This window comes from Heterodontus francisci, chromosome 17 (assembly GCF_036365525.1).
Source record: "Heterodontus francisci isolate sHetFra1 chromosome 17, sHetFra1.hap1, whole genome shotgun sequence".
Taxonomy (NCBI): domain Eukaryota; kingdom Metazoa; phylum Chordata; class Chondrichthyes; order Heterodontiformes; family Heterodontidae; genus Heterodontus; species Heterodontus francisci.
In genome coordinates this window covers 33926228-33939842 of record NC_090387.1, presented here as the reverse complement: position 1 = coordinate 33939842, position 13615 = coordinate 33926228, and the positions used below count along the sequence as shown (strand labels likewise).

The 13615-nt window shown below is 39.3% G+C and overlaps 1 protein-coding gene across 1 annotated transcript in view; it reads left to right on the top strand.

The window, feature by feature from the left end:
- The window catches only part of cdh31 (cadherin 31), a 65489-nt gene that overhangs the window by 1240 nt on the left and 50634 nt on the right, over positions 1 to 13615 (top strand). The gene's annotated exons all lie outside the window — the stretch shown is intronic.

Here is a 13615-nt window from a genome sequence, read left to right as displayed (position 1 = left end):
TTCTAAAATCTGCCCTTGTATTTAACTTCCTCTTGGGAGTATCTGTGGAATACAGGTGCGTATTTTCTATCTGAAACCCTGTACACTTGTCCAGAAAATGTAATGTTTTGGGAATTGATTGGGTGCCTTATCTGTTTGTCAGTCAGTTCTTTGTGTTTCGAGTGTAGTGAAAGGACATTGGAGTGCAGGTGTGTGTGCAATTCTTGAGATAACATTATCTGGATCTGTCAGATCTAATGTCAGTCGCCAGGGTCTTGACTGTGTGATATTGTCTGGTTGTATTTTTTTTCTTTAGTTTTCTAACCAACTATGGTGTTCAAGTGTATGACAAATTTAGAATGTTTGACTAACCAGCTGCTACTAACATTGTGTAACCAGCTAATTCTGAGAAATGCAAATTTTAAAATCAGCCCCAGAAAAAAATAACCGATGAACAAAATGAAACTTTATTCAGGAAAAAAAGCCCCAGAACATTTAGTGATTCAACTTCCAAACACTCCCTAACCAGCCTTTAATGCTTTTGTTGAGTAGGTTCCACCTGACGACACTGAGAACTTCCCTTGTGCTTTAATCAGCTGCCCTTTCAATTTATAAATTTCTTAACATTACTTCATTCAAAGGAACTGGATTGTTTGTTGTATTCATTATTGTGTGTGTTTTACCTGCTTGTTGAACTCCCATGTGTGTGTTTGATTTGGATCTAATTTTACAAAATGGATGCCATCCAAATTTCCCGACGTAGTCCAGCTCACCTGAAAATGTCTTCTCCAACAGCAATACATATTTTTGCCAGTAGGTGAAAAGAGCTGTTAAAATGGTTGCTTTCCATAAAAGTGCTGTATTTTTCTATATGCTGGACTGAAATTAATTGAGTAGCTTTAGAAGAACTGACTCTTGAAGTCCTTCCATTTCAGTTGAGATTTGTTTTACAAATTTTTTTGAGGCCCCTGATTGCTGTATAATTTTCATTCTCAGGTCTACCAAAGTTTTTTTTAAAAATTTGTATTCGAAAAAAGGGCACTGCCATCTCATTAATGGTTTAATTTAATACAACATGGATTTAATGCAACATTGATCAAATTCACAGTTTTTGCATTACAACATTTTAGTTGTACAAGTCCAAATTAGCAGAAAAGATCTTTTTAGGACCATTATCCCCTCCAGCAGTTGCCACAGTACGAACATGCCCCTGAGGTTTGATCTATATTTAGCAGGGTTTATGTTCATGCCTTGCTTGTGTTGTCAGGGTAGATATAATTGAAACACCCACATGACTGTGTAATATTGGTCTATAGATAAAGCACAAAGGAGAAGATGAAGCGGTCCATTGTCAAGAGGGTTTTTTGTGTGAGATGAAGTGTTTCATTCCTACCCATAAATTGGGTAGTTCAACAAAATGCTGTAATGATTTTCTGAACACATGACAACATAATGTGCTCAATCCTGCATTTTGGTTCTCTCTCTTTCTCCCTACCTGCTGTTTATTTTACGAGAATGTATATTTTTATTACATTCACACTTACACTGTGAATAGGATAATAGCATGGAGGTGTGAAGAGCAGCATCACAAGGAAAATCATTCCTTTCTGTTTACCACAACCGTGCCTTTTAGCATTAGAAACAAGTGGACTTTGTTTCCTGGAGAAGCAATGTTCGTGATGTAATGTATGGTAGCTAGTTCATATATATTGTGCATTATTAACAGAATCCAGCCACATCATATTGCTCTGCATTCCTTTTGTTTTATGTCACTCACCGACTGAGTATTGGTTGATTATCTGTGAATTAATTAAGTTTCGCATGACTCATGCCTATGACACATGCATATCTAATGATAACAGAATTTGAGGAGATGCTCCATTCTAGAAATCCTTTCTACCAATTCACTTACAATTACATAATCTGGGCCACAACCTCAATTTCTTGGAGATTGCTGTTTTGTTATTCGCCTCTATTTTCAACCTCACACCTTGTCATTATCTGAAGTCCATACGTACATCTTGATTTTTTTTTTTGCTCCCCCTCTCTGAACTAAGTAGAACCGATGTCAATTTTATGACCTGTACCACTGCTCTGGTTGAGATTAGTTAACACAGTAGAGAGGCGATCACAACTGGTATCTTTTGGTCAATCAGACTTAGCTTTTCATTGAGCAATGAAAATAAATTCTCCACTCCAATCTGATCTAATGTAATCCTCATTTATAGAAAGAAGGATTGCTCTCCATATGTGTTAAAAGCACGTCATAGCCACTGAGTTACATTTAAAGTGCAGTTGCTGTTTGCTAAGCAAACCTGACAGCCAATGGTGCACAGCAAGATCCGACAAATAAGATGAATAACTAGTTAACCAATAATAATGTAGACTGAGATGGGAATGTTGATCAAGGCACCAGAAGAACTTCCTGCACTTCGAGTTGTGCCATTAAATATTTTTATCCACTGGTGGATGATGCCTTGGACAGGTTTACAGGATACCAGAGACAGCACCTTAAGCTGAGGAGGCTGTAGAAACAGAATGGTATTCTAGGTTTTGGCACTAGTCCATAGACCATAAAAGCCAAAAAAAATGAGCCTATACAAAACCTTGCTAAACCTCAGTCAAGTACTGTGTGCAATATTGGACTCTACACTTTAGAAGGATATTGAGGCTTCAAAGTGGGTACAACATAGATTATTCAGTAGGATGCAGCCTTGTATCAGAAAATACAAATATGACTTGAAAAATTGGGGCGTTTTGCATTAGAACAATGCAGATTTCAGGGCAATATGATAGAGATGTTTAAAGTTATGAACGTTATGGGACAAGATAGTTAGAACCAGATTGCTTCAATGGTTGAATGGTCTAGAATGAAGAACCGTAGCTAAAGGTTGTTAGAGTTCTAGAATAGTGAGCAAGAGAAATTTCATGCTGAGCTTTGAGGCAGTGGAATTCACTTCAAGGTTTAGTGGTTGAGGCAGAAACTGTCTTTTGGATGTGGTCGGAAACCCACGCAGACACAGGGAGAACTTGCAAATGTCAACGACTAGATTGCATAGATGGATGGTGGAAAAGGAGATAAGAGCTATTGGAACAGGGCAGGCAAATGTGATTAAAACTATTTGCTCGTGTGCAGGATAAAAGCCGATGCAGGCTGATTAGGCTGAATGGCTTGCTTCCGTGTTGTAACATTTGTATGTTTCTTTGTATTGACTGGTTTCTTTCTTTTAAAAAAAACTTTGAGAAATTGTTTGTTTGGCAAGCTGTTTATTCATTGCCTGAAGAGAAGAACCAAGGTCTCCTTGTTGTATTTCTGCTATGACTGTAACATGCTGTGCAATTTTTGATTTCTATTTTGAATCATATCTCTGCACAAATGACATACGTTCGAGTGCAGAGAAAAAAATACAAAAGCTACAACATTGTGCCGTTTAATAGTGTAATGGAGACTTCAGCTGGACAAGTTACATTTTCGTAATCATCATGGATTGTACTATGCCATCAGTATCAATAGGCAAATCTGCTTGTTGAATGCCTGGATAAAATAATTTACTGCCATTTTTATCTGCCAATAACTCAGATACCTGCTCAAGTAAGTTCTCACAATATTGAGTATTCAGGATTATGTTGATCCAGTTAGATGAGGAAGAATGGGAGGAGATTAGAGTGGAGCATAAATGCTGGCATGGACTGGTTGGGCCAAATGGCCTGTTTCTGTGCTGAATATTCTATCTCGTCATCTAATACAAGATATTCTAGAGACTTTTCCCAGCAATAACACTCAGTAGATGTGGGGTTAGTGAAAAAAAGAAAAACATCCTATGGTTTTAAAATTGCTAAAAATAAGAAAGTAAGTTCTTCTTTGAAGTTTTATCAATGTTATGGGCCTTTCACCCCACAACATACAACAAAAAGCATATGGGGTGCAGTTTGTCATTTCGAAGTTCAGTGGGCTTACTGAATTCAAAAGAGAACCAATGTAATGAGAACAGTTTATTTATTGCTTGAACATCACATAGGTTGTTTGCCTAATTCATTTTAAGGGCTACAGTCATTAGGAAAAAGATTCTAGTAAAACCTTCTTTTGTTTACAAATACCTGACTGCACCGATGTTGTGAATTACTTTATCACCTGAAACAAATTGGAATAAAGTCTGTTCCCTCCCCAAATTAAAAATAAATGTGTATCTGTTATAAGTTAATCCTTTACAGTTTGTACTATTTCCAAGGGAAAATGAAGATTAACCAAATAAAATAAAAATAACCTTGTTTGTTTTTTTTCTCTTAGTTGCTTTTGCTTATTGCGTGTGTGTGTGTATGTTTTCCCTTATGTAGCCTTGATTCCCTCTCCTCCACCCAAAAGAACTCTGCTCTAGGCTCTTTCTACCTCCTGGCGGGTGGTGGCAGGGAGAAAGAAATACCATGATTCAATCCAAATGATAGGATCCACCCTCCTTCAGAGAAATAGGACAACCTGTAGTTAGTCTGTACTTGTTTAATTTATTTACAATTCACTAATGAGTGCTCATAATTTTGACCCTACTCTCAATTGTTGCTTTCAGCACACAAGCAGAAGGTGGAGTCTATGGCAATCTTGAAGCCTTTGTAAAATTGTAGAAACAATTAATCCAATGGTGCCCTGCCCAATAGCCTCTTTAGCCATTGTTCTGATTTGGATATCTTGATGTGGTGTTAGCAGTAAAGCTAGTTGACTATTCATGTTTATTTAATCTGTGTGTCTGTACACGCATGTGCACCGCACTGAATGTATTTGTGTTTAAGTATGCTCACAGTCCATTCCTTATGCATGCAGTGAAGCCAATATCTGTGGCCTTTATAAGTCCAGGTTTTACCGACAATGAGCAGATTTGCACGTCTTAGATTGTAAGATGCATGCAATGCTAAATATAAGCCCTTTTTTTAAGGTGTCCCAGGCAGCAGCCTAAAGCAGCTATCCCTTGCATATATTAATTAAGGACTTAACATCTATTTAAAAACTGCTGTTAAAATTGTTTCCAATTGGCAGAGCAGGTGCCAGTCCTGCTTCACCCAGGAATCTTCAGCACCCGCCCATGAAAGATCAGTGCTTTTAAAATTACATTTTAAAATAATCACTGTGGAACAAGAAAGAGCAGGAGTGTTTGCCTGACCACCTATATTTGGCACTATTGCCTCGCTCCATTGCCCACTCCAACACTCCATCGTCCACCCTCCCCACCCAGATTTACTCTTGAGCAGACGAGGCAACTTCCTCGATGTGAGAATTGCTGCCACCTGAATTGTATCAAAGAAAAAGAAAATTAGCTGGCCTTAAACTCTAATGTTTCATGAATGTGGAAACAGGGAAAATTCAGGATACTGGAGGTTTTAGAAATTGCTGTTCACCATTGAGCACAAATTATTTATGTACCATTTGTAATGCTATCCATTAAACCCAACAGAAGAACAAATCTGCCATGTTTTGCCTTGTTGCGTGAATGGAAGCTTTTGTACCTATTTAAAGCAAGAAATTCCCTTTTGAGATGAAAATTAGCTGTTATAACTTTTTCCCTATTTCCTCTCTTTCTCTCCCCTCTGTTCTTCATGTCTGAACATAGTCAGTGAGTGTTGGCAGGTTATTCTGCTATAGGGAATAAAGTTTGATCCTATTCTTGCTCTAAGCCCAGTTACACTTTCCATTTGGGTTTAGAGTCGAGATCAGATATGGGGAGCCCTGGGTGATTTCCTCAATATCCCTGGGGCACTAAAGCTCATTTTAGTACCATAAAGGCCGCCAGGCTCAAATCAGCTAAACTAGCATAGACCAGAAATAACACTTGAGATCTTCCTGCTCTGTATGACGAATAGAATTCAAGTTTTTAAGAAAACTTTCTTTTAAGATAATGACATGATATAATGTAACACTGCCACACAAATGACAATATATACCATAAACACTAAAAGACTCTGTTGTGGTAACTGTCTACAGTTTCATTTTGCAAACGGTTAGATTTGTGAATTACTCCGTCTGAGAGAGACCTATTTTTGAAATTGGCATGTGATTTGTCAAATGAGGTTGTAGCCTTTTCAATGTTAAAAGCCATGTTCCTGTTCTAAAAGTGTCCTGGTTCCATTAGTGCATTGTTTAATGGTTAAATGATTAGAAAAATTTCCCTGTAATTACAATCTTTTTACGTGGTTACAGATTCTCTTCCGTTTCACCAGCCCTAATATATTGCCCACTGAGTTGCCCTTTGTACCCATTTTAGGGTGCAAAGTCTTTTCTTGATTGCTTTGCCTTGTTTTTCACAATACAGTTATCCTTTTTGCCAGGGCTATGTAATTGCTATTTTGCTTTAGGTATTTATAATTATTTCAAAAGAACAAGAGTACCTGTCTTATTTAGTTGTGTAGCTTTAGCTAAGTCTCTACAAACAGCAACTCATTGTACCTGAAAGGAAGCAAAAGCATTGGGTGATAGAAACTGTTCTCATTTTGGTTGACTTGGTCAGCCATAAAGATAAATCACTAACCAAAACTAAATTTAATTTGTGCTTGAACAATATTAATCTAAAATGTTTGCTTAAGTATTTCTATTTGACTTGTTTGGCTGCATTTGAACACCTTAGATGCCCCTCCAAAAATCAGCTTGTTTTTCAGATATATCCAGGATATTCTGTGCATATGAAGAATTACCTAAATACACTAGGTACTAAGTAATTAATTCTAGCCACCAAATTTAGTGGAATTAAAATCTGGACTCCATATTCTACATGGCTCTCAGGCCTCAGATACTGTTCTTCCTCTTTTCAAAACTGCCTTTCCTCTGTTGTTCAGCTCAGTGGGACTATCCTCACTAGGTTCCACTATTGCATATCCAGTCATAGCTAAAGCATCTCCAGCAATGGCTTCTTTTTCTGCCCACACACTCTTATCTCTGCTACCTCCTTCCTCCTAGCCCCACAAAGATTAATCCTTGTTCTCTTTCTGTTATCTGCATGTTGCCCCTTCACAACATTATTTACAGAGGGTCAGGTTCCACATGTATGCTAATGACACCCAGCTCTACTTCTCCATCACCTCTCTCAACTGTTCCGCTGCTTCCGTGATGGCAGAATGCTTGACAGACATCAAATTTTACGTGAGCTGCAGTTTTCTCTGGTTAGAACATTAAGGTCAAAGCGATTGCCTTTGCCTGCCACATACTCCATAACATCGCCACTGACTCTGAACTAAACTTTTGGCATCATGCTTGACCCTGAGCTGAATTCCCAACCCCATATCCTTTGAATCACAAAGATCGCTTGCTTGCACCCCTGTAACATTGCCAGCCTCTACCCCTACCTCACCCTATCTGCTGATGAAACCCTCATTCATGCTTTTCTCGCCTCCAGACTCAGCTCTTCCTTTGCTGTCCTGGTCAGCATCCCACCTTCCACCTTCTGCAAACTTTGCTCTCTCTATCCTGTACCACACTAAGTCCTGCTCATCCATCACCCCTGTTGTTGCTGACCTACATTGGCTCCTGGTTCTCCAATGCCTCATTTAAAATTTTCATTGTTGTATTTAAATGCCTGGGGGCTTTATTGCTTCCTATATCTGTACCTTCCACTGGCTCTGTAACTTTTTTCCCTTCCCCCAGAGCACTCCATTCCTCCCACCCATGCTTCTGCAGATTCCCTGCCTTTGCTATCCCAATGGCTGTACCATCACCCACCAGGCACTAGAAATCTCCTCTCAATCACTATCTTTGCAACTCCGTATGCTCCTTTAAACCCTGCTTTAAAAACTCCTCCTATTATCTCGGTCTTTGTCCTAGTGTCCATTTTTTTTGTTTTGATTATGCTTCTGTGAAGTGTCTAGGGGCAGTTTTCTACATTAAAGACACCATAAAATGAAAAGCTGTTGTTTGTATTAAGTTGACAGGGAAAGTTTATTTCCAGACTCCAACTTCCTTTGTAACCTCTTAAACTCTTAACTAGAGGCAGTGTCTCTCAAATATGATTCATATTTTTTCCAAGAAGTTCGTTTATTTGAATGTTGTCATATCAGATGATGCATTACATCATTGTTTCTGAGCGATGATTTATCAGAAATGGTTTCGGTGGGGGGGGAGATGGGCATGGGGCATGTTGGAGGTAGATAGCAGAACTTTATCAAGTACCTGGAAAATCTTTGCTTCAACGAAGTTCAATATTTTTGAATGGAGTGGATGCCTGAGGCAACAATTATTTTTAAACCAATCTATAACGGTTGTGTCATCAAGGGAACAGCTTCAGCCTTGATCAAACTTAATGATTGAAATGTCAAACTGGTCTTTTTAGCACTTGAGGGCCATTGGCAACATTTAAAATATTTACCTAGGGTTTATTTCTGTTTGGAAGGTGGAAGCCACCAGAAAGGATGGTATCAAATTTTATTTGTACAATTAATTTTGCACCATAGTGGATTTAAGAACAGAAGACAGTGGACATATTCAATACCTCCAAGTACACTCTATTCCCATTGAGGAAAGCCAGGGCAGGTTCCCAAGGAAAATGGGCGCTTTGAGTATTTTTCTTCTTTCCACCTCTGTCTCTTTTAAAGAATAACTATAGACTCAGTGCTCCTCCTCCATCACTTCTAGATAGATTAGAAAAGGATGCAAAGGACTAGGGAAGCCTGCCCAGAGTAGACATGTCTTGAAAAATATAAAATCGAACAGGAGCTCAGACTTTGGCTTCAGTTTAGATAATTTCTTATCTGTTGATAATGTACCCAAAACCTTAATTAAGAGTTCACTTCTTCACAGATGTTGGACATTCTGAGGTTGTGAAAGGAAATGCAACTGTCTGTCAATGAGGGGCTGGAAACACAAGTTTCTGTTTGAAAAGGCAAACCTGATTTTACAGTTTAGAAAGTTTCCATTAATTTAAAAAAAAAGTTTCCAGTTTTCAAAAGCTGGTATGATAGGAGCTCTCGACCAAACTCAGTTGATCATCATTCCTGGCCAGCATGGAAGAGAAGAACCCATTCTGGCATGAAAATTGGTCGTGTTTAATTCCCCAGCACTAACATTACTTCTCTTGGGTAACTCAGAATTCATAAAAAAGAGAACATTTGCATGGGAACAATTGAATGGGATAACATTAGCTGCATGCATTGAAACATTGTTGAAAACAGAAAATTGTGTTCTTCTCCTTGCGTGTTTTGAGGCTTGGATATTGGCGATTCAGCTTTCAGCTGTGAGCTGGAGTAAACTTGCAGTGAGATTGGAAGATGAAGAATGACTGGCATTATCAGTGCCTATTTTGCCTAGTCTACTCTCTCTTTTTTTTTCCAGTGTCCCCTCTCCTGTGGAAGAAACATTGGTAGTTTAAATGTTGTGAAATTTATTAAAGTAATACCCTATTGCCTCTTTTTTTTTTTTCTTCCCCTGCCCCCCACCCCCTGTAAATGAAACAAAACACAGCAGTAATGACAACTTTGTTACTGGAGTGGACAAACTTCATTCAGTCCTTAATGCATGGTTACTGAAAGTCAGCAATAATTCCCGACTATTGACTCTGACTTTGCTGTTGACCATTAGCTATTGCCACCTGATGATAAATGACTTTGGTTGATTTGAGGTTGTGAAATGAGCTCATCATTTAGGCATACGAAATGCTGGCTTCTGCTGCAGATTCCTGTAATCCTGGGCGTGCCCAGGCTGGAATGTCATGCTGTGTAAACAGAACGCCTCGGGCTGAAAAACCAGTTTCGGTTGTTGTAAGTTAGGGTGAGGCAAAATAATTGCTCTCCTATACGTTTCAGTGCCTACAGGTTTAATAACCTGCCTGTGATGTGGAAAGAAAAGGAGAGAGGATTTAACTTTAAAGACTTTGCTGTAATCCTGTTGAGCTGCTCACTGATGAATATGTTCGATTGATTCCTTTCTGTTCACAGCGAAAGTTTTGTCAGCTGATGTATCTCTTAACAACAGTAGAACATAGAGCCCACTTTATAAATGAATTTCCCCATGTGCTTTTGTGTTTTTTTTTGCTAGTCTGGATACACCAGTCACAATAATAACTGAATTTTCTCGCTTGCTCTCACTCTTTCTCTCCCACCCACCTTCTCTTGCTTGCTGAATCTTAATTGGGGATCATACGATAGTTTAAAACACATAGCAGTTTTAACCATTTCCAACAATATTAAGCAAACTTTTCTTCAGATGTGATCGACCATCATTTTAGAACTTCTGCTTATTATCTTCGTTGACTATTCCTTTTCTTTGACTCTCCCCGCCCATACAAACAGAACCAATAAATTACCTGTTTTTAATCTTTAGTTTAGTTTAGAGATACAGCACTGAAACAGGCCCTTCAGCCCACCGAGTCTGTGCCGACCATCAACCACCCATTTATACTAATCCTACACTAATTTCATACTCCTACCACATCCCCACCTGTCCCTATATTTTTCCCTGCCACCTACCTATACTAGGGGCAATTGCTAATGGCCAATTTACCTATCAACCTGCAAGTCTTTGGCATGCGGGAGGAAACCGGAGCACCCGGAGGAAACCCACACAGACACAGGGAGAACTTGCAAACTCCACACAGGCAGTACCCGGAATTGAACCCGGGTCCCTGGAGCTGTGAGGCTGCAGTGCTAACCACTGTGCCACTTCTTGGTTTACATAATCTGAATCAACAAACATTTCAATTGAAGGAAAATCTAGGAAACTCATTTTAAATCTTGAAATTTGTGCTGGGTACCTTGTCCTGTTGGTTTGAAGTTTCCTATATTCCGTTTTGAGTCCTTGAGCTGCCACTGCTGAAAAAGCCAGAGTGCCATTTTCCTTCACTTGACTTCTGTGGTGTTGAAGTCTGCCTAGTGCTGATGTACCATTGTAGGAGATGATATTTGTTCATTCTTTATCCCTTGTCTTCCAACCTTCTCAGTGTTGAATTTACCTTGGTTTTTTAAAACTCCCATCACCTAGCAGAAACCAGATAAGTGTAGGAGTTGATGGGTGGGGTGGGGTGGGGGGGGGGGGGGGGGGGTGGGGTGGGTGGCAGTGGAGGACAGTGGAGGTAGAATGAAGTGGAGACTTAACACCTTTCCAGGATTTGACTGACTGCAGTTTTACAATTATTTTGTCAGAATAGCTATGTTTACCTCCAACACTTGCATAGGTTAGATCTTTTTGCAGTGTCATATTTCGTTTTATAATGCTCCTTCTCCTATTACATTAAAGGCATTATATAAATATAAGTTGTTGTTGTTATGGATCACAATGTTTAGAAACAAAGCTAGTAGTTAGCCTGCCTGCTGGTCCTTGCACAAATGACACAAGTTTAACACAAGTTCATATCTGTGTATGGCCTTCCTAAATTGTAGATGGCAAGGACACCGACCTCTTTAAAATATGCATATTGGGCTCCAAAAACATCATCAGGGCCTGGCCTCCGATTTCAACCTGAGGCCTGAATGGGATCGATAATGGCTTCCCCACCAGACCAGACCTGCTGAGAACAGGCCTAAAAGAGGCACAGCAAAGTAATTTTCTTTCTAGTTTCCTCATGGGCTAGAAGGAGCCAGAGTGCTCCTCCAAGCCCCACAAGGAAACCTTGGGCCTCCATTGTGTCTTGATTCTGCCTATTCACTGACCTTAGTTCCAGGGACCATTCTCTCTGGTCTGCAGTGGCTGCCTCTGACCGACATGATTTTAAGAGTCGGCTGTTTAAAATGGGCCATGCCTGCCCGCTGCTGCATTCCTGCTCAGGATTAAGAATCGAGGCCAGCTGTATCTGTACAAAGCCCATTCTATTCATTTAACCAATTACAAAATGTATGAGGGAAAGTCCACCATATCAATACGAACAGCTGTAATGATTATTCCGCCAAATGTTTTATACAGTGCAGCAGTGAAGCTGTTAAGAGAGACCAGTTAATTCTTTTGGTGTGAACTTCTGTTGTAAAATGTGAATGGAACTGGCATTTTGTCAGCACCTTTTGTTGTGCTTGGACTGATTATAGGGCAAGTGTGCGGCGAGACTACTTCATAGATCTAATTAGCAGCCGTTCAGAGGTTGATGTTTCACAAAGAAATACTGGTGTTCCGATCTTGGCGCAGATTCGGTGCCAGCTTGATGTTATAAAGGCTGAAGTGTTGTCTGGAATGGGAGGCCGTGCTGAACAAAAGTAGCTGCAACCCATGAAGCAATTCAAAAGGGGCTTGGAGACAAATGTGTGACATGGGATGGGTATCAGATACGCAACTTTTTAAAACAAAAAAAATTGTCTTTGGGATGTGGGTGACACTGGAAATGCAGTATTTACTGCTCATCTCTAGTCATACATGTCATATGGAATTAGAGTTGCACGTCGGCCAGACTGCACTGAGGTAGAAGGACAGGAACAGGCCAGTTGAGGTTTTAGAATAAGCTGGCAGCTTTCATAGTCACCTTTTGTGTGTGCACGCTAGCTCAACTTGCCATGATTATTTACTAATGACCTCTAGTGTTAGTCCAGGACCATAACCACTAGGCTACTGTACTTTGTTATTAATTTATGACTTGTGTTCTTGAGTTTTATGACATATTTTACAGGAAATTTACTTGGCATAAGATGGGTAAATGAACAGTATTCAGTGCAAAATGGTATATTTTGATAAAACAAGTCAGAACAAAAGATCAGGTCGTTAACTGTTTCTCTCTCCACAGATGCTACCAGACCTGCTGAGTATTTCCAGCACTTTCTGTTTTTATTATGTAGTTGTACAGTGTAGGCAGGGAATTTCTACTGGCATTTCTTGGGTAAATATCCATATGACCCACTGATCTTACTGTTTTGCAACGTGTGCATTTCTACAACTTTCTCGGAGAATTTACAGGAAGGAGCATTCAATTAGTGCACTTTTTTCAAAAAAAAATCTGAATTGAGGGATAACTACAGGTTAGCAAAGGGTTACTCTGCAGGTGCAGTCTTTTCAATGTTTTCTCAACATACCCTGTTTGTGTTCAGACTTGGTTTGAGTGTCATATTGCGCTCCTGTAGTTAGTCATCTCTTTGTACTCATTCTGTGGCCCTTGATGAGATGAGATTTCAAAAAGGCATCATTCACCTTTTTAAGTTTTGAAGTTCCGCTCTTTTCTTAGTTTCTTTGAATTACCTCTATAATTCTAAAACCTACTTTGAGGTTGGGGCTTATGGCTTGTGCATTATGAATTCTCTTGCCTTTCAAAATCATGCAATTGTAGCTTTTTAATCCATTCACATGCAATATTTGGATGTAAAAATTATCTTGCTTTTGACTTGCCCACATGTACTATTAATATTTTCTTCTATTTCCTGAAAAACATTTTAAAATCAGTAAGCATTACTTAACAGATCTCTCCTCCCATTCACGTTGAAACTCAACATAACTAACTAAACCTGTGAACTAAGATTGACGTGATTAAGTCCACTGCGTATCATCTCATTTTGCAATGGAATTGCTCCTTTTCCTGTTTTTGTAGCTGAAACTATGGCTGCTGTATCAGAAATCTAATTATGTTTCAATCTCGGTCTCCATTTTCCATATGCCTTAAGTATGTGTATTGTAGTGTTGAAGTGGGAACCGAGTGAGCCGAACAGTGTTCAAATGTACGATGAACAATTCCAGTACACCACTTCTGTGAAACTCTCGTCA